A 20,756-nucleotide genomic window follows, 5' to 3' on the forward strand; every position below is an offset into this window, starting at 1 on the left:
GAGGATTGAACTAAGGATACAAATGCGACCTTTAAAGATTTCTACTTTGTCATGAGTGAGAAAACGAAAGCATTCAAACCCCGAAGATTAAAAAAAGGGTTTCGTACGAAATTCTTTGTAAAATCCGAATTCGACAGAAAGATTTCGTTCGACAGACATATTGCTGAGTTCGACAAGATACATCTGAAGAATGTCGAAAGTGACATAAGCTGAAACGTTGTGCGAATCTTATCCAATATGTTTGTATTAAAAAAAAATAATAAAAAAGACTTCATTATTTTAAATAAGTTTTTAATACTATTTGTGTTAATCTGTTGCCAGTTAAGTTATCATCTCTTTCGAATTTACATCTTTATATTAAATATTGCCTTTGATCTGTTTTATTCAATGGTCTGTTAACCTTACGGTTTAAATAGTGTGCTCATTCAGTCAGAATCAGTTTTTAAATAAAATGTACATTATTCTGTCCCTCTACAATAAAAATAATATCTTGATTCGTCAAGCAGATTATTCAAGAATTCAAATGAAGAGTTGTGTGCTTATATGTTAAAATTTAAATAAACATTTTGTTATTTCATGGATTCTAAAAACTCAATTTCATTCATTATTTATTTACAGAAATTGCATTTAAAAAGAAAATAAAGAAACACGATTCGATTTATATTGAAACTGAAGTTTATTTGATATAAGGGAGAATTGTGCATGTAAATTTACGAATGTTTGAAGTGGAAGACAATGAAATGCTGCAAAACTTGAATTATAAATTTAGGGAATAAATATTTTTAAACAAACAAAATAAGATCAAGCAGTAAAAAAGTGAATAAATATTTTTTTAAATTCAAACAAAGGTGAATCATTTTTAAATCGAAATGAACGATTAATTTACTGTATTCAGTTTCATTAGTTTATTACTTAACCTTATTCAGTGTTATTAGCTTATAAATTGACCTTATCCAATTTCATTAACTAATTTATTAACCTTATCCAGTTTCATTAGTTTTAGTCGTATATGAATGACAGTATTAAATTTAAGACAGAGATTACATTGTTGAATTCCAGTTTGCTGACTGAATTTTCTATATTGCAAAACTTGAATTATCAATTTAGGGAATAAACAATTTTTTAAACGAAAAAATAAGATCAAACAGTAAATATTTTTTTAAAATGTGAATACATTTTTTTTAAATTGAGACAAACGGTGAATAATTTTTAAATCGAAATGTACAATTAATAATTTACTGTATTCAGTTTTATTAGTTTATTAATTAACCTTATTGAGTATTATTATCTGGTAAATAAGCATTATCCTGTTTCATTAGTTTGGTAATTAACCTTATCCAGTTTCATTAGTTTTAGTCGTGTATGAATTTAATTGCATTAAAGTTGCTCAACTTGCTCTAAGAATGGAAATGACAGTATTAAGTTTAATACAGAAATTACATTGTTACATTCCAGTTTGCTGTTCGAATTTTCCATGCTGTCTTTCCGATTAATACCGATTTAAACACGACTTATACTGAACATTAACTTATTCAATATGAATTTAAAAAAGAAAAGCAAAATTAATTAAAAGGTGAAATGTTGTGCGTGGTTTCCTCAAAACAACATTCTGTTAATAAAAATCGTTTTTCATAAGTTTTAAAGACTAAAATTACTATTTAAAAATTGCATTAAAACATGAAAACCCGATTTGATTTTGACTGTAAGCAAAACTGTATTCTCATAGAAAAAAAATAATGTATGTAAAATACGTATATTATAATATACATAAAATAAAATGTAATTGTATATAATGCAGAATACGATAAAATAGTGCAATAAGGAATTTAAAAAAATCAGCAAACAAATAAAAATCGAACGCTGAATATTATTAAAACAAAAGAATACGATAAATATTTTGGAAATGAAAACGATTTAAATTCAAAGAAATATTTTAAATACAAAGTTACTAGTGATTAATTATTTTAAAACGAAACTTAGATAAAAAAAAATATATAGGATATTTTTAAGAAGAGATTTCTAAATAATAACACGGCTATATTCTGCATAAAGACAAAAAAACACGATTAATGAATGAAATTTGTAAGTGTAATAAAACTTGTTAATGAAACAAATCCCAATCTATTTATGCATATATATATATAATTATATATATATATATATACAGTTTAAGATGACACAGTTTTAATTGAAATATCTTTGTGTTTCTTGACTTATACTTTTAAACAAGGATAAATATTAACTTTTAACAATATTATTATTGAAAAACTTCTGACAGAGATAATAAACTTGGAACATATACAAAATAAAAGTCATTATTACCTTTTAACCCTATTATTCTGCAAGACCCCCTGACAGATATAATAAACTTGGGACAAAATAAAACTTATAATTTAATGAATTTCAGAGGAGGAAATAAAGTGAAATCTTTCACCGTAACGTAACAGTTGAGAGTAAACGTTTGCTACATTTTTTGACTCCCGAATGGAAAACTGTAAATATCTCAATATATGAATAACACTGTGACAATATTATTTATTCATAAGAGAACAGACTAGAAACAAATCGTATGTAAAATGTTAGTTGAATATTTTTAAAAACTATAAAAAATTATTTTCAACTTCCTGACCAAAACTCACTTTTTTTTTTAGATATTATAAAGAAATATTATATAATTATTACAAAGAGATATTATATTGTTATTATAATGATGTATTATACAGTTATTATAATGATATAGTTATTATAAAGAGATATTATATAGTTATTATAATGAGACATTATATCGGACAGACCGAGAGACCGACCGACCGACCGACCGACGGAGTGACTTATAGAGTCGCTTGCACGCGACTAAAATGATTTTAAAAACATTATTATAAAACTGTTGCACTTTGAATTTAAAGTTAACGTCACGTGTGAATTAGCAAATATAAACACTTTTAACTTTTAAATGTTCGCAGTATTTTTCCTCAAAATACTTCCTTTTAATTGCACGTGCTTAAATGTAAAATAATTTTTATATCTTTCGGAAACTAAAATACAGTCACTTTTAGAACGGTTTTATGAATCCCTCGGTAATTTCTTGGAATTTTTAAACAAAAATAAGCATTCTGCGTAAGACTCAGTAATATAGATACGTGATCTTAAGACTTTACCTGTGAAATTAGCAGGTCATGTCATTGTTAGCGAGAAGGCATTGCTTTGTTTTACAACGTTCGTGACCATACACCATTAGATTAAGCATTAGTCTCTCTCTCCCGTGACAACTCCCTCCAAATAAAACCATTTAAGGAAATGTTAAGCAAACGTCTCCTAGCGTCTTTCCTGAATAAAAAAAGTATTATTTATCTTCGTCAAAGAGGCGAGACGATAGCAGGCCTTCCTTGAAATAAGCAAGAAGCGTATAAAAAGCAGTATATATAAGTTTCCGCACGTATATATAAAGTTTAGAAACGTATATATATTTATTTTGTTATTGAAGAAGTTTCAATTTATTCGACGCCTAATCTTTTGTCTAGTATTTATATATAGGTGTATAGGTGTGTATATGTACAATGTGTCCAAGGCAAGTTACTGAAGGGTTGAAAATATTTGTCATTTTACCATTAATGAATATTCGTCTGTCTATTTTAGATATTTTCCAGATAATATTTTAGAAATTAATTGTGGATAAGTATAAGCATTGAATAACGTACGCAAGTTGTGAAATTGTTTAACCAAATTCACGCAATGCTTTGGCGAGAACTTTCTCTCTCGCTATGGCAATGTCAAATGTCTACCACGTTCCCCAGACTTGACTAGCCCCTACTTTTTCTTGTCAGGATATCTTAAAGAAGGTCTATATTAACAAACCCCAAACCCTGCAGGAATTGAAGGAAAACATCGGGAACGAAATAAGGGAGTTAAATCGCAATACAGAGATTCTGCAATCTATCATGAATAATGTTTTGGAAAGAGCACAAATATGCGAAGCTGAAAATGGGCAATATTTCAAAGACATTATTTTTCATGAATAAAGATGTCTGAATTTTACATTTCGTCAGATTGTGTTAAAATTGCAGAAAGATATAAAAAATAAATAATCTATTCAAGCCTCAACCTCGTCAGTTACTTTTTAGACATATTTATATACGTATAATATCATACTAACATTCACTTACAATATATTATTTGTTATTAGGTATTTATTTGCAATCTTTAACGTTGACGATCGTTTCTGAGATTTGATTAATACAAGCGTTTTGTTTTTCTCGCGATTGAATCAATCTAGTCTTCAACTGATTTAGGAAGGGTTCAGTTGATTCAAGTGGAAATGAATGGCTCATAATTCTAAAGTGCAATAACCCCCGGGCAGTCATCCATGAAGTGACAAGAATAAGAACGTGGGAGAGAAAATAAAGCAAATCTAGTTAAACAGGGACATCAGTAAAATCATTTATTTCAACCGTAGACGCTCAGTGTTATTTATCGATATAAAACAGTTGATTTATTCCTTGCTGGCATTTAATCAATCTCACTTGTTTCCTGCTATCCATCTATCAAACTATCTATCTATCTATCTATCTACCTCTCTGTCTCCATATATATATATATATATATATATATATATATATATATGAGGAAATTTAAAGAAATGAATAAAATTAACCCTTTTAAGAGGAAACTTATAGGGATAATGCTAAACCATACCGACGTAGCATAAACCCCATATTTTAAGTATACCCTTTCCATAGCTATAAGCCATTAATACATATGATTAAATAAGCATCTTATTTCAATTCACTTACTCTATACTTTCCCTGAGAGTTTAATCACGCATCTTATATACATATATTAAACCCAGCATGACTGATATGCTACACACCAACCGTCATCATATAATAAAAGTTATACTCATCTATATCACAGAGATCGATTTAGTTCTCCCACCCCAAAAAGCTCAACATTTTATCTTTCACTGCACAATTATTTTGCTCCTAATTAAAATCGCTAGACGTCGCTCGTTATTATGTTGCCTAGTATCTTCTGCCCTGTACTGATGAGAAGAATTAGGCATCGAAATACCATGGTATAAAGAGGTCTCACTTACCCTCCACAACTTATTTATGTACCAGCCTCATTGATTAACTAAATAAATCCCTATATATTAGTATATAGTTTTATATCGTCATTTTCTTTCTTTGTTGATATATATATATATATATATATATATATATATATATATATATATATATATATATATATATATATATAAAATAAAAAATTATATTTATATCTCGGCAGTAGAATTAAAAGCATATCTTATTTTTCTTTTATTAATATTATTGGAATTTTTTCCTTTTTTCCTTGTACACATTTTTGTGAATTTTTCCATGGATTTCTGCCTTTGGATTATTATGGACCATATTCTTGCAATTACGGAATTTTTGGATGTTACTTGTGCAAATGGAAATTCAATTAACTTTCTTGAAGTTATATACTTGGATTTTACCGTCACTGTATTATATATTTTCCACTAGACTATCTTTTCATGTGCAATCACCTTTTTCTTCACCATATTCCCTCTGCTTCACCTTTTTTGTTTTTAAGTAAGATCTTTGACTTACTCGTTGTTTCATCAAATACTTTTGCATGCAAAATCCGATCCCGCATTTTGCTAATTCCTACCCTCTGATGAGAAGGAAAGTATTTCTTCGAAACTCCGCGGATTAAGAACTATCCACTTATCTAGTGTTTCCTTTTCAAATTAAATATGTTTTTAACTCATTTCAAAGTGTTTTTGAACATGTTTTATTAACTGTTTGCTCGTATATATATATATATATATATATATATATATATATATATACATCTACCTTTATCTTTATAAATATTTCTTTATATATACATGTGTGCGCGCCTGTGTACATAGTACTTATCTCGCGTTCTGTCTTCTAATCTGCCTGTATGCCTGTCTATCTGTTTGTCTCTCTCAATCTATCTATCTATCTACTATTATATAAAAGTGACCTGTGTGTGAGTTCCTTCCTCATAGGTTCCGAAACGGCTGAGCTTATGTGTTCTTAGATATATTTTGTACACAAATTCCTCCGATAAGTATCGAAAATCGAAAAAGTCCAATCCTAAAAATAATATTTCTTTCGTGTAGATCAAAATAGTTTTTAATGAAATATTTTATGTTACACCAGCAATGCAGATAATATACAGTTTGACATCATAGACTTATATCCCTCGATATCCGAGGAACTTTTTATCATTGCCCTAGAATTTGCCGAGGCATACACTGATATATCCTCGGAAAAAATCAACATCATTAAAAAATGTAGAAAATCAGTTCTAATAAATAACAATAACCAATGGATAAAAACTAAAATCACAAATTCGTTTGATTTGGCGAGGGGTGCCAGGGACTCTGCAGAGGCATCAGATCGTGTGGGATTATTCATTCAATATACCTTCACAAGCCTATTTGATACTATGGATATCAAGCCTATATAGAGATGACGGAGTAGCTATAATAAAAGACTCCAACAAAGTCAAGGAAGATGACTTTAAGAAAATCATACACAAGGAATGAAAAAAATAAGGCTAAAAATTAGACGTATTAGCTAACATAAAATAACAAACTTCCTGGACGTCACGTTAAATTTAGGAAAAAAACACATATGAAACCTAGTTAAAAGATAACGCTACTCCAATATACGTAAACCATGAGTCCAATCACCCACCATCAATTGTAAAACAGATTCCTAACTCAAGCGATGAAAATGCATTTTACAGGCCAACCAATATCTATGAAACAGCCCTAAAATAGTGGATACAAAAGTATTGATATCAAATATAAGCAACAAAACACCAAAACTAAAATAAAATTAAATAATAGAAGAAAAAGAAATATGATCTGGTATACGGTCCCATACAATCAAATGTTAAAAACAATACTTGGCAAGAAATTTCTAGATCTTATCGAAAAGCACTTTCCCGCAACCAACCTTTACACAAAATTCTCAATAAAAATACCCTAAAGTTATCCGACAGCTACTGCGAAAATTTAGAGATGATAATTAAAGCATATAATAACAAAATATAAAACAAAAACAATGAAAACAACAACAAAATAAACAATAAAAAAGTGGAGACCATGACAAAAATAAAACTAACACAAGACACATATATATCTAGCAGAAATAATAATAATAATAATAATAATAATAATAATAATAATAATAATAATGAACCAACTCCAGACAACAACCATACTAGAAATAAAAAAATAAAAATACTGATAACTAACAAGATAAATGCAACTGTATATACAGCACACTTTGCCCACTTCAAAATAAATGTCTAACCAAAAGCATAGTTTACCAGGCCACAATATTTGCGAAAGAAACCCCGAATAACAAGAAATATTACGTAGGTATGACTTCCTTAGATTTCAAAACTCGATATTATGACCACAAATGTACATTCAGCAATAAAAAAACACCGTATGAAAACAACGCTGGTAAATAAATACTGGGAACTCAAGGAAAGAGGCTGTTTGCCGGTAGTCGAGTAGAAAACAGTATGACAAGCAAACACCTGTAGAGACCTAGACGACCCATTTACATTACGCCTTCATGAAAAATTTGCTATCCTGTACTTTAAAGAACACCAACATCTATTAAACTGTAGGAGAGAAATAGCGAACAACTGTGTTCATAGGATAAAATTTACTCTAGGATAGAGATACAAAATTACTTAAAACTAAGAAAAAACAATAGAAAATAAACAAATAAATAAATAGAATAAATAAACATGCATATACAAAAACTATCATGCATATATATATATATATATATATATATATATATATATATATATATATAAGACTAATATAGAAAATCTAACCTAGATTTAAAACAGGCCAAGACACTAGATATCCAGGATAAATAGAACACACACACAAAGAATCAGGTCCACCAGAGGTCAAATGGGCCTTTTTCCTATAAGTGCATGTCCATTGTCTTATAGAGAAGGGCATGGCGGATACTAGAAAGCTGATTGGCTAACTAAAATTTTAATAGAAGGTGCGTATATAAAAACGACAGACAACGACAAAATTCGCGTATAAGCCTGAAGAATACTAGAGTAGATGAAATGTGGAATATTCAGTGTAGCTTAATCGCCATATATTTAATAAATTACTAACTAACTCTACCTACGTATTGAGCACTTTTGAAGTAAACACTTAAAGTTTACGCATAAATATATACTTTGTATATTAATTTATGGGAGTAAATGAAGTATTTATATATATATATATATATATATATATATATATATATATATATATATATATATATATACATGTTTACGTCCAAAAATTATAGGCGATCGTTCTAAAGAATTGCTAATACTCTTTCGATATCCTAGGCGCTAATACGGATTTCTCGTAAAAGAATCGACAAAAACATCGACCACACACACACATATCTTTTAATCCTATAGTATATATATATATATATATATATATATATACATATATATATACATATATATAAAACATATATATAATTTTAAATGTATATATACAATAAACATGTTTTTTAATTACAAGATCTTTTTTAACTCTATGAAAATAGATTTCAATTTTAGAGTATATATATCATTTGTAAATAATTCAAATGCCACAAGAATATTTATAGCACATGCATATCATTTTACTTGGTTGTACGTGTTTTGTTTAATAGTATATCAAACAAGCCACCTAATGTCTGCAAATCTTATTGGCAGATTGCCATTACACTGCTCGTTACAAAGTATGCAAGTACCTCCATTGGAAGATCTGTGGAGAGATGCAACTTGACAGATCGCTGAATATCTGAGAACATTAACCACGACCAATAACATCCAACAGAAATGTCACCGTGTTCTATGACAAAGACATACAGGCAGACAGATACATAAAAGACAAGGCCATCAAACCAGATGATGTTATATGGAACAAGCCTGAAAGAACTGCACTCAGTGTCGATGTCACAGTCCCAAATGATTTCGGCCGTAACAGAGCTGAACGGGAAGGGATAACAAAATATCAGGTCCTAAATACTAATCTAAAAACGATATGGTCTCTCAAAAAGAAATAAACATTATACCGGTTGTGATAGGAGCAACTGGCTTAATAAAAAAGAATCTTCAGAAATACTTAGAAGCAATCCCTGGAAGACAAAGCTGTAATGCAATACAGATAGCAGCCATAAAGGGAACAGTATCTATTCTTAAAAGAGCCCTCGGATATAAATTTAAATCACAACAGAATCAAGTGTTAGCTCCAGGAGGGACTCCCTTGATCTCTTCAAACTTACTGAAGTAAAATAAAAAAGGGAAAAGAATAAAAATTGACTCGTATATATATTACTTAACAAAATGCAAATGCTTAAATCTGTTTAGTTAGAAATATGTTATACATTTTACCGTGTTCTTAAAACTCAATATTCTATGCAATAATTTTTGTAGTAATATTTTAAGTTTCGAATCATTTATTTTAGTTGGGGATAAACAACATAATTAGGGATTTTTTTTTTAATACGAACTTCGTGAATATTTTTAGTTGTGTCTTTTTTTATTTAAGCAACTAGTTTTGCAAGGATTAATATGTTTTATTTCGTAGCCATCGGAAAATTCGCTTTTGTAATTTAAAAGACTAGAACCTAAGTTGGTTGTTTTTAGAGGTAGACTTGTTAAATATATAATCGGAGGCATCAATAAGAACATCAACGAATTATATTTTATTATTTATGTCTACGGAAAATTTTAGAATAGTATATTTGGAAAGGTTTTGTTGATTGTTTATTTAGTTATTATTATCTGTTAAAATGAGAATACTATTAACTTAGCGTGTGACACCATGTGGATCTCACCGACAAGCCGTCGACGCCGTAGATTTCTCCGTGGATTTTTCCTTCATATTCATTTTCATCTTCATCTTTTATCGTTCTAGTTCTGGCCATGTTGCCGTTGTCTTTTTCACACGGCGACCGTCGATTGAGAAGCAAACAGGTCCACTATTAAAAGAAATGAAGCATATCGAAGCTGATGCTTACCGTATATGTTGATTAGACATGGTAAGGTTTACATGTCGTCCTGTCGCGGTTGGGTGCATCCGTTGCACCTAGTTCATCTCGATCGTCCAAAACTTTTCCGACCTGGCCCAGTCACGTCCTGTCTTCAACTGTAGTAAAAGTCCAACTGCACTTTCAACTCTGAGTTGCGTAAAAAGGTCTGACTGTCACTGTCATTGGTATCGTAAACTAACCTTTGTCATTCGTAAATCGTTTCTATTGTTAAAAATTCATAGACTGTCGAACCTCATGAGACTCCGTAGTATCACAAAACAAAATATATCCCTCGTCTCACCTGAATTTAATTCTACCTTTACCCATGTTTGTCTATGTTACGAAAAAACTTCTGTCCATTGTGTATTGATAAATCTATGATAAATCTATTTCCTTCTTTATTTCTCTTTCTACTTCCTTCCATAACGAATACAGGTCGATCATAGTATCGCAGTCGTATGATCATAGAGGTGTTCTATAATGTTATTGAATGTTTTGTTTTCTAGGTTTTGTATATAGAATTCGATAAAAGTCGGCCAGGAATATATAATCGTTTTGTTGCATTCAAGTTTATATATATATATATATATATATATATATATATATATATATATATATATATATATATATAAACTTGAATGCAACAAAACGATTATATATTCCTGGCCGACTTTTATCCTCTGTTTATGTTTCTACACCGTAACATACCATTTGTTCTTTCTGTGTTTTGATATTTAAAATCAACAATTCGTTATCTGTATGTCGATCGAGCTATCTGTGTTTTTTTCTTATTTCTCTTAATTTAGCATATAATATAACTATACATAATTTTAATGTGTCTTTTTTCCATTGCGTCTATATTTTTTTCATCGCTGTTCAATGAAAGGACCCTTCGTTGTTGTTTTTTTCTTTAATTTTCTTTATCCTTTCATTTTTATGTGTAGTGTACAATATTTTTCTTTTCGTTGTGTCTATATAATATTTTTTATGGTAACCACCAGGTTCGAGGTTTTTTTCCACACTCTTGTCTGAGTGTTTAGTTCAAGAACGGCACCAAATGAGTATTTGTTGTATTGTCGTATCATCAAGGATTGAGTGTTTAATTATCTTATCAGAGTTAATGTCGTTGTGTGTGTGATCGTCTAGTGGTATTTCTATGACATATGTTCATATGCTGTTAAGTGTGAATATGTGTGTGACATGTCATGTATTTTCAAACATACATTCTGCCATTTCGTTGGTCCATCTGGAACATCTCGTCTGGGAGGGAGACTTTATACCTGTTTTGGGGGACGAAGATTTATTTCACATCAAGACAAGAAATTGGTTCTATAGTTTTTTATTCACCTTCCAGATCGATCGCCGAAGAATGGAAAGTGAATTTGGCCTGTGTGGTTTCTTCTTCTATGTCTTATTTCTACCACCTCAGCGTTCGTCCTCCCAGCGAAGGGGAAGAGACAATGGCGAAGCCGTCCGCTCTCTTCCAAGTCCCAACCAAATCTCCTCGATTCAGCTAACCTGATCACATAACTCACATGCAATCAAATCAGCTGATCTTGACTTCCGGTCAACGTGTCTACATTATAATTCACACTCTCCCCCTCTCTCTCTCTCTCTCTCTCTCACTATCCATTCTCTAACACACACACACACACACACACACACACACACACACACACACATATATATATATATATATATATAAACATACATAAATTATCATTCATATATATATACAGGATGAACTATACTCTAGGATAGCGATACAAAATATTTTTAAAAATTAACAATAACAATAGAAAATAAATAAATAAAATAAACATACATATAAATAAATTATCATGTATATATATGTATATATACATGATAATTTATGTATATGTATGTTTATTTTATTTATTTATTTTCTATTGGTATTGTTAATTTTTTAAAAATATTTTGTATACTATAGAGTATAGTTCATCCTGTGTAAACAGTTGTTCGCTATCTCTCTCCTACAGTTTAATATATCTTGGGATTCTTTAAAGTATAATACAGTAAATTTTTCATGAAGGGATAATCTACACGGATCGTCTAGGTCTCTTCATGTGTTTTTTTGTCTTACTATTTTCCATTCGACTACCAGGGAAAACCTGTTCCCAGTATTTGTTTGCTACTATTGTTTTCATTTGGTGTTTTTTTTTATTTTTTATTTTTTGTTTTTGATTTTTGAACGTACTTTTGTGGTCATATTATTGACAGTAAGTTCAAAAATAAAAAATAAACACTAGCAAACAAATACTGGGAACTCAAAGAAAGCGGATGTTCGCCGGTAGTCGAATGGAAAATAGAAAGACAAACAAACAATAGAAAAAAAATAAATAAATGAAATAAACATATATATGCATAAATTATCATCTTTCCCTCTCTCTCTCTTTCTCTCACTCTCTCTCTCTCTCTCTCTCTCTCTCTATATATATATATATATATATATATATATATATATATATATATTAGCATAATATTAAGAAAGAACATTTAACTACACCTAGGTTTAAAATAGGTCAGATCACTAGATATCTACGGTTCCCGCTAAAAAGCGCACCCAAGATCAACTGGGCCTTTGCCTTGTAAGTGCCTGCCCATTGTCTGTTCAGGAAGGGAGCGGTAGAAACTAGGAAGCTGGCTAACTAAAAAGTGAATAGAATGTGCGTATATAAAAACGGGAGACAAGCACAACACTTCGTATAACTTAGCGGATACTATCCTGGATGAAACGCGGAATATTCTGTGTAGCTTAATTGCTACCTTCCTATATATATATATCTATATTTTTATAAAGTAATAGGGTTCGTGTATTTCTGTCTGTGTGTACAGCTCTCCATCATCAACGAAATATAAAGGAGGTAAGAGGGTAGATCTCTCCTGGTAGAGAAACATTAGAACCCATTTTAGGATGTTTCTGTTAAAGGAGACATAAGAATCAATGCCTAATTTCTTTATATACTATTCTACAAACCACCCCCATATCGAATGACTTATGCTCATTTGCATATCACATTATATTAAATCTCTATAACTAATTACCTCGACCTTATTACATATTGGAAATATTCTAATCATTTCAACTGTACTATTTACAAAATCTATTTAACATTTAATTATTTAATATATTTTCATTTAATTTTATATTCGATTTATTTCACTTTACGTATATTATCTGAAAGGTTTACTGTTTGTACAATCGGAGATTTACGTCATTACATGTTGTCGGTAATAGATATTTTTCTTTTTATTGGATTTTTTTTCCACTTATTTTTATTATTAAATTTACCTTTTGTTTATAATTTTAACTTCTGGTGCTTACGCATTAACACTTTTTTTTAACCTATTTTCAAAAATAAACAATAATTTTTATTTATTTTAAGCATAACTTTATTAATACTTTTTTTTTTTTATCTAAACTTGAAATTTCACAATATTTATTTAAATTCCCACCCCCCTCCTCACTCTACGATTGCCTTTCGAAATAATAACGTATTCTTTCCGCACGCTACCAAACCTACAGACATATCTACGTTTGCTCTATCAACTGCTGGATTTTAAGTTAATACAACATTAAAAAATTGAAATTAATATTAAAAAAGGTTTGTGAACAATATTTCTTTCAAAATTATTTTTTATATCACTGTTCTGTTTATATTCCTATAAATTTATATTGTGAAAATTTACCACTTACCAATAATATAGACGAATTTAGGAAAACTCGCCCCGGAAAAACTCGTCTCGGGAAAACTCGTCTCCGGAAAACTCGTCTCCGGAAAACTCGTCTCCGGAAAACTCGTCCCCTTTCGCTAGGTAGGAAAACTGGTCCCTTATTGAATAAATATCGATCGTTCTTGAAGGAGATATTGCTTTTTAAAATAGACACCCCCCCCATAATATTTAAAAAAAAATATTTTTATTTGTTTAATGTTTTTTTTTTTTTTTTTTTTTTTTTTAAATAAAATCGATTGCCCGTTTTCTACCTTACTGGCTAAGTTCTTAGTGGTTTCACTTATTTTAAAGCGTTTAATATGTTCATACAAAGTTAATTACAATTTTTTTGTTTCTTATTTTAACGATGTTTTTTGGAGTCATAAAAACAATAATAAAAAACAAAACCAAAAAATTAAAAAACAGGGAGCGTTACTTTTTTGTTTTGGTTTTTTAATTATGATAGTTTTTTGTTGTTATGTTTTTGTTTTCTCTCATACCAAATGCACTCATGCGTTATTTAAAATTATAATTTTATCCATTATCAACATTTATTGTCGTCCTGTCAAATTTTGCAAAAATTAACTAATAAATTAAAAGCGAAATATGTTTTTGGCGCGATAGATGCCATGTGCTTACAATCTATCGTTAACTAATTTTTAATTTTTTAAATTTTTACTTCAAAATTCTAAAATCAATCATTCAGAGAAAAAGTAATCACTAGATAAATTTATTAATCAATTTTATTGAAAACTCCGCTATCGTTTATCAAGAATCTTTTTAATTTCATTTTTTGTTGGTTGTTTTTCGGAGGGAGATATAGTTTTAACCCCCCCCCTCTCTAAATTATATTTTAAAAAATATTGAAATTTGGGTTTGTATTACTGTACACATAGATTCGAAAAAGTAGTTAAAAAACAAATATATAACAAATAAATGTTATCAAAGGCAAGATAAGTTGGGTTACCCGATAAGTTACTTTTCTACCAAACTGGATATAATTCTCGTGTTTTTATTCAATTTAACATGTTTATTCAGCTCGAAAAACATGCAGTGTTTACCGATGTATTGGAAAATTCAAAATGGCGGCCGACTCTCTCTTAAACACGGTAAGTTCGGGAAAAGGTGTTATAAATAATAAACTAGACAAAATACTGTTAGAAATTTGCTCAATATATGTTACCGTAACATAACTTGACATATATTCGGTGGCTTTTTAATGGTATTTTGTCTGGTTTATTATTTATAACACCTTTTCCCGAACTTACCGTGTTAAATAGAGAGAGTCGGCCGCCATTTTGAATTTTCCAATACATCGGTAAACACTGTATGCTTTTTGAGCTGAATAAACATGTTAAATTAAATAAAAACACGAAAATTATATCCAGTTTGGTAGAAAAGTAATTTATCTTGCTTTTGATAACATTTATTTGTTATATATTTGTTTTTTTGACAACTTTTTCGAATCTATGTGTACAGTAATACAAACCCGAACGAGAAATAATGTCCGGTAAATCACATCTTAGGGGTCTTGATAATCGCTAAAAAATAGAAAATTAAAGAAATTACTGAGGGAGATTTAGTTTTAAATAGAAAATAATAAATTTTAATATTTTTTTAAATATAATTTAGAGAGAGGGAGAGAGAGTGGGGGGGGGGTTTAAAACTATATCTCCCTCCGAAAAACAACCAACAAAAATGAAATTAAAAAGATTCTTGATAAACGATAGCGGAGTTTTCAATAAAATTGATTAATAAATTTATCTAGTGATTACTTTTTCTCTGAATGATTGATTTTAGAATTTTGAAGTAAAAATTTAAAAAATTAAAAATTAGTTAACGATAGATTGTAAGCACATGGCATCTATCGCGCCAAAAAAATATTTCGCTTTTAATTTATTAGTTAATTTTTGCAAAATTTGACAGGACGACAATAAATGTTGATAATGGATAAAAATATAATTTTAAATAACGCATGAGTGCATTTGGTATGAGAGAAAACAAAAACATAACAACAAAAAACTATCATAATTAAAAACCAAAACAAAAAAGTAACGAAAAATCGAATCGCTCCCTGTTTTTTAATTTTTTGGTTTTGTTTTTAATTATTGTTTTTATGACTCGAAAAAACATCGTTAAAATAAGAACAAAAAAAATTTGTAATCAACTTTGTATGAACATAATAAACGCTTTAATATAAGTGAAACCACTAAGAACTTAGCCAGTTAGGTAGAAAACGGACACTTAGAAAATCGATTTTATTAAAAAAAAAAAAAAAAGAAAACATTAAACAAGTAAAAATATTTTTAAAAAATATTAGGGGGGGGCTATAGTCTATTTTAAAAAATAATATCTCCTTCAAGAATGATCATAAAATGTGTTTTCAATCGGTATTTATTCAATAAGGGACCAGTTTTCCTACCTAGCGAAAGGGGACGAGTTTTCCGGAGACGAGTTTTCCGGAGACGAGTTTTCCCGGGACGAGTTTTCCGGCCACCAATATAGACAGTTCAGTTCCTTCGGTATTTGTCGTACCGTTCTGAAATATTAACGTTACTATTTTGAAAGCCATGAAGGCAAAGATGTTTTGTAACTTATTTTGTGCTTCCAACTAACAATTAAAAAAAAAAATTATATCGTGAAACTTCAATTTTAGCTAAAAAAATGGTAATGTTTAAAATAAATAAAAATTGTTAACTCTTGAAAATAGTTTAAAATTTCAAATAGTTTTCATATTTTTTATTTAGATGATCTGCTTATTTACAAAATATCGTGAAACCTTAATTTAACCTAAAAAAATATTTAAAACATCATATTACAAGAATTACGCCCCCCCCCCAATATTTTTTTTACAAGGTTTCGGAATAATCGCCGACAACGAATCTGATATTCAAACACTTCGCAACTGAATACTTTCGTAGATATTATTATTTTCCCAGTACAAAAGTTGGATAAAATTTTACTTTAATGCCCATATGACAGCTTGGTTCTTACAGTGCATAATTATCAATTTCTTCTACTTCTAAAACAATTTTTTGGTGAGGAAAGCTTTATGTTTTGGGATTGTATTGAAAATGTAATGGAAATTTCAATTTCGTTCCGTTTTAATCTTTTATATTTTACTTGCCAATATAATTGAAAGAATACAATTCAACTATCGTAATTTTATATAAATAAACAAAAACAAATATTTTAAAATAAAACTTTATTAAAAAAGAAATAATTTTATTTTTAAATGAAAAAAATCAATTTAGTAAAATAATTGTATTAAACATCCCAACCTCCCCATGTTAAGTATGGCTTTCTAAATAAACACCCCCAGCCTTGTCAGCAAACCTGTAAACCTATAAAAGTTAACATTTCGAATGTGAACAGTGATTTTTCGATTTTGTTAGCGCTTGCCGCAATTAAAGACAATTAAAACGGAACTAACTTTATTTCCATTCTATTTTTTAAACAACCCCCAAAACATAACGCTCTCTTCCAGTTATAGCCAATTTTTTTTTAATTGAATAAAACAGTTCAAAATAAACAGATAAGCGCATTTTCTTTAACATTTTTCTTACAACCAACGTTGTCATTTAACCAACTGCAGGATACCGTTACTTTTGTGGGGTTGTTTTGAAAATGGCACGGAGATTATAATTTCGTTCCAATTTAATCTTTCTGGTCGAGCCTATTTCGAAAGCCTGTCTTATCATAGATTTGAACTACAAATAATTTATTACATTTTGATAATTACTATCTTAAGACTTAAAGCTTATATTTATTTCATTTTTCTATTTATATATTGAATTAGTTATTTCCAGTCTTATTTAAACGTAGTGCTTTCTTTAAACCGGATGAACCTTTTATAAAAATATGAGTTTAACGTAAAGAACACGAACAAGGTTTTATTAAACTGAATTTCTTCCAGTTTACTAACAAAATATATAAATTTAAAAGAGATATAAATAATAAAATAAAAAGGTTATGTAATTTAAAAGAAATACACGTACTCACAAAAGCAGAATTTTTTTTACACATTTTTTCTTTAAAACCATAACAATGAGACTAACAATTACCTAGATCTTAGTAATTATTTGTTTTAATAGAACTGTTTTAATTGTACTGTTTACATATATTAGTTAACCTAAGTTGGTATTACATTTATTTTACATTTACTTTTTTTTTTTTTAATTATTACTTTTAGACTGTGACGTTTACACCCGGAAGTAATGAGTCACAAGTAGGTCGCTTTTATTCATTTTTGCTACAATATAATTGTTTATAATTGTACTATTCAGAAATATTATTTATAGTTCGTCCATTTCAGTTAGTATACATTTCCTTTACGCTTAATTAATTTACAATCATTAATATCGTTAAACAATTCCGTTTAAAACCGAAATTATGCCACCCAAACGAAGTAGAAACGAAAGTGAGGAAGAAAGAATGGAAAGATTGGAAGCTAATAGACTAAGAGTTGCTGCAATTCGCTCCAATGAAAACAATTCAGATAGAGAAAGACGTCTAGAACTTAACAGGATACGTCAAAGAGAAAGGAGAGCAAGACTGTCAGATTTGGAAAGAGAAACCCAACGTGAAGCTGACAGAACTAGACATGCTGTAAGGCGATTAAATTCATCACAAGATGAAATTCAAGAAAGGCAAAGATATGCACTGGAAAGAGAAGCAATATTACGATCGAATGAATTATATGAGGTAAGTAGACGTACACAAGGTCAGTTGAGAGTGGCTCAACGACATCAGAATGAATCGGAAACCCAACGAAGCTTTCGCCTATACCAAGGGCAACAACGAGAGGCTGCATGGAGAGAGAGTATGACTTTGCCCCAGCAATTGACAGAAAACGAGGCAGCTAGACAACGAATGACTGCTTTGAGACACCATGAAATAGAACACTGCAATAGAAAAGGATTGCTCTACAACAAAAATGACTCTCTCACTACAGCTGATATAGGAAAAATGGACAAAGTATGTCAACATTGCTCAGCTGTAAAATTTAAAGGAGAAACCCCTGGTTGTTGTTGTTCTTCTGGCAAAGTTGTGCTTGATAGCTTTCCACCACTGCCTCAGTTGCTTCAAGATTTGCTCTCCGGCAATGGTCCCATCTCTAAAGATTTTCTGCAAAATCTACGCAGCTATAACAATTGTTTTGCAATGACATCATTTGGTCACAAAATTGCGGCAGTACATGGGTGGAATCCTTCTTTTAGAATTCGAGGCCAGGTTTGCCACCAGATTGGGAGTCTTTTACCACCTGAAGATGAAACAGCAAAGTTTATTCAAGTCTACTTCTTGGATAGTCTGGAAGAGGAACTACATAATCGGGGACGTGACAGTAGACTCAATAGAGACATTCTCCGAAGTCTGACTGAATTTTTACATGAGAACAACAGCTTCATTTGTCAGCTGAAAACAACAAAGGAGAGGATTGAAGAAGAACACTTGGTAGAACATAAAGTTGTCATAAGGGAAGACCGAAGGCCGCAAGAAGAGCATCCACGGCGATTCAATGCTCCAACAACAACGTATGAGATTGGAATATTAATGGAGAATGAACCAACAGCTAACCGGGATATTGTCTTGTGTTTTAGAAATGATGCATTAAAACGGATCTCCGAACTACATCCCCTCTACGATACTTTAATGTACCCGTTAATGTACCCCTATGGTTCTCCATCTTACAACATCTACATGAAGGCATCCAATGGGCGAAAAGTTACCCAACAGCAATTTTATTCGTACCATTTAATGACTCGGCCTGGAAACTATTTTCTCTGGTACCGAAGGCTATTTCAACAATGGCTGGTGGATGTGTACTGCAAGATTGAAACAGAACGTTTACAGTTCCTGAGGCGTGAGCAACAGACCCTGAGAGCTGACAATTATAGCAACTTGAGAGATTCAATTCTTAGGGAGGATGGGAATCCAGAACAGTTTGGTCAACGAGTTGTACTTCCGGCAACTTATACAGGAGGCCCTCGATACATGTTTGAGCGTCAAAGTGATGCCATGGCATATGTTCGGCGAATGGGCCGAGCCGACCTCTTCATCACGTTCACAACAAATCCAAAGTGGACAGAAATTACAGAAAATTGTCTTCAAGGGCAAGACCCTCAGGATCGTCCAGATATTGTTGCCAGGGTTTTCAGGCAGAAGCTAAAAAAGTTACTTGAATTTATTAAAAAGGGAGGATTTGGCAGGTTGAGGGCTTTCCTGTACAGTATTGAATATCAAAAAAGAGGACTGCCGCATGCACACATCCTCACCTGGCAGGCCCCAGAGGACAAACTTCTACCAGAAAAAATGGATCTCTGCATATCTGCAGAGATCCCTGACAAAGAGGAAGATCCTTATCTTCATGCTAAAGTGATGGCACATATGGTGCATGGACCTTGTGGACCATTTAATCCAAATTGTCCATGTATGATTGACAACAAATGTTCCAAAAAATACCCAAAAGAATTTCTTCAGTGTACCGAGCAAGGCCAAGACTCTTACCCCAAGTACAGGCGAAGAAAACCAGAAGATGGAGGCCAGACTGGTACAATAAGGATGAAGAGAAATGGTCGGTATGTTAATCAAGAAATAACAAACCAGTGGATTGTTCCGTACAACAAGGTCCTCCTTCAGCAGTTCAACGCTCACATTAACGTAGAAATTTGCAGCTCGATCCAAAGCATCAAATATGTCCTCAAATACGTGAATAAAGGATGTGATCAAGCAGTGTTTGAACTACAAAGAACTGATGGAGCAGCTAACCAACAAGGCCAAGTACAAAGTCACATTGTGGATGAGATCCAGCAGTTCCAGAATGCAAGGTATGTCGGCAGTTCAGAGGCGGCCTGGAGGATATTGGAACATCCCATCCATGAACATTTCCCCCCAATTGTACAACTTTCTGTTCATCTT

The sequence above is a fragment of the Euprymna scolopes genome, chromosome 3 (genome assembly GCF_053919585.1).
Source record: "Euprymna scolopes isolate OS-2025 chromosome 3, ASM5391958v1, whole genome shotgun sequence".
NCBI classification, from domain to species: Eukaryota; Metazoa; Mollusca; class Cephalopoda; order Sepiida; family Sepiolidae; genus Euprymna; species Euprymna scolopes.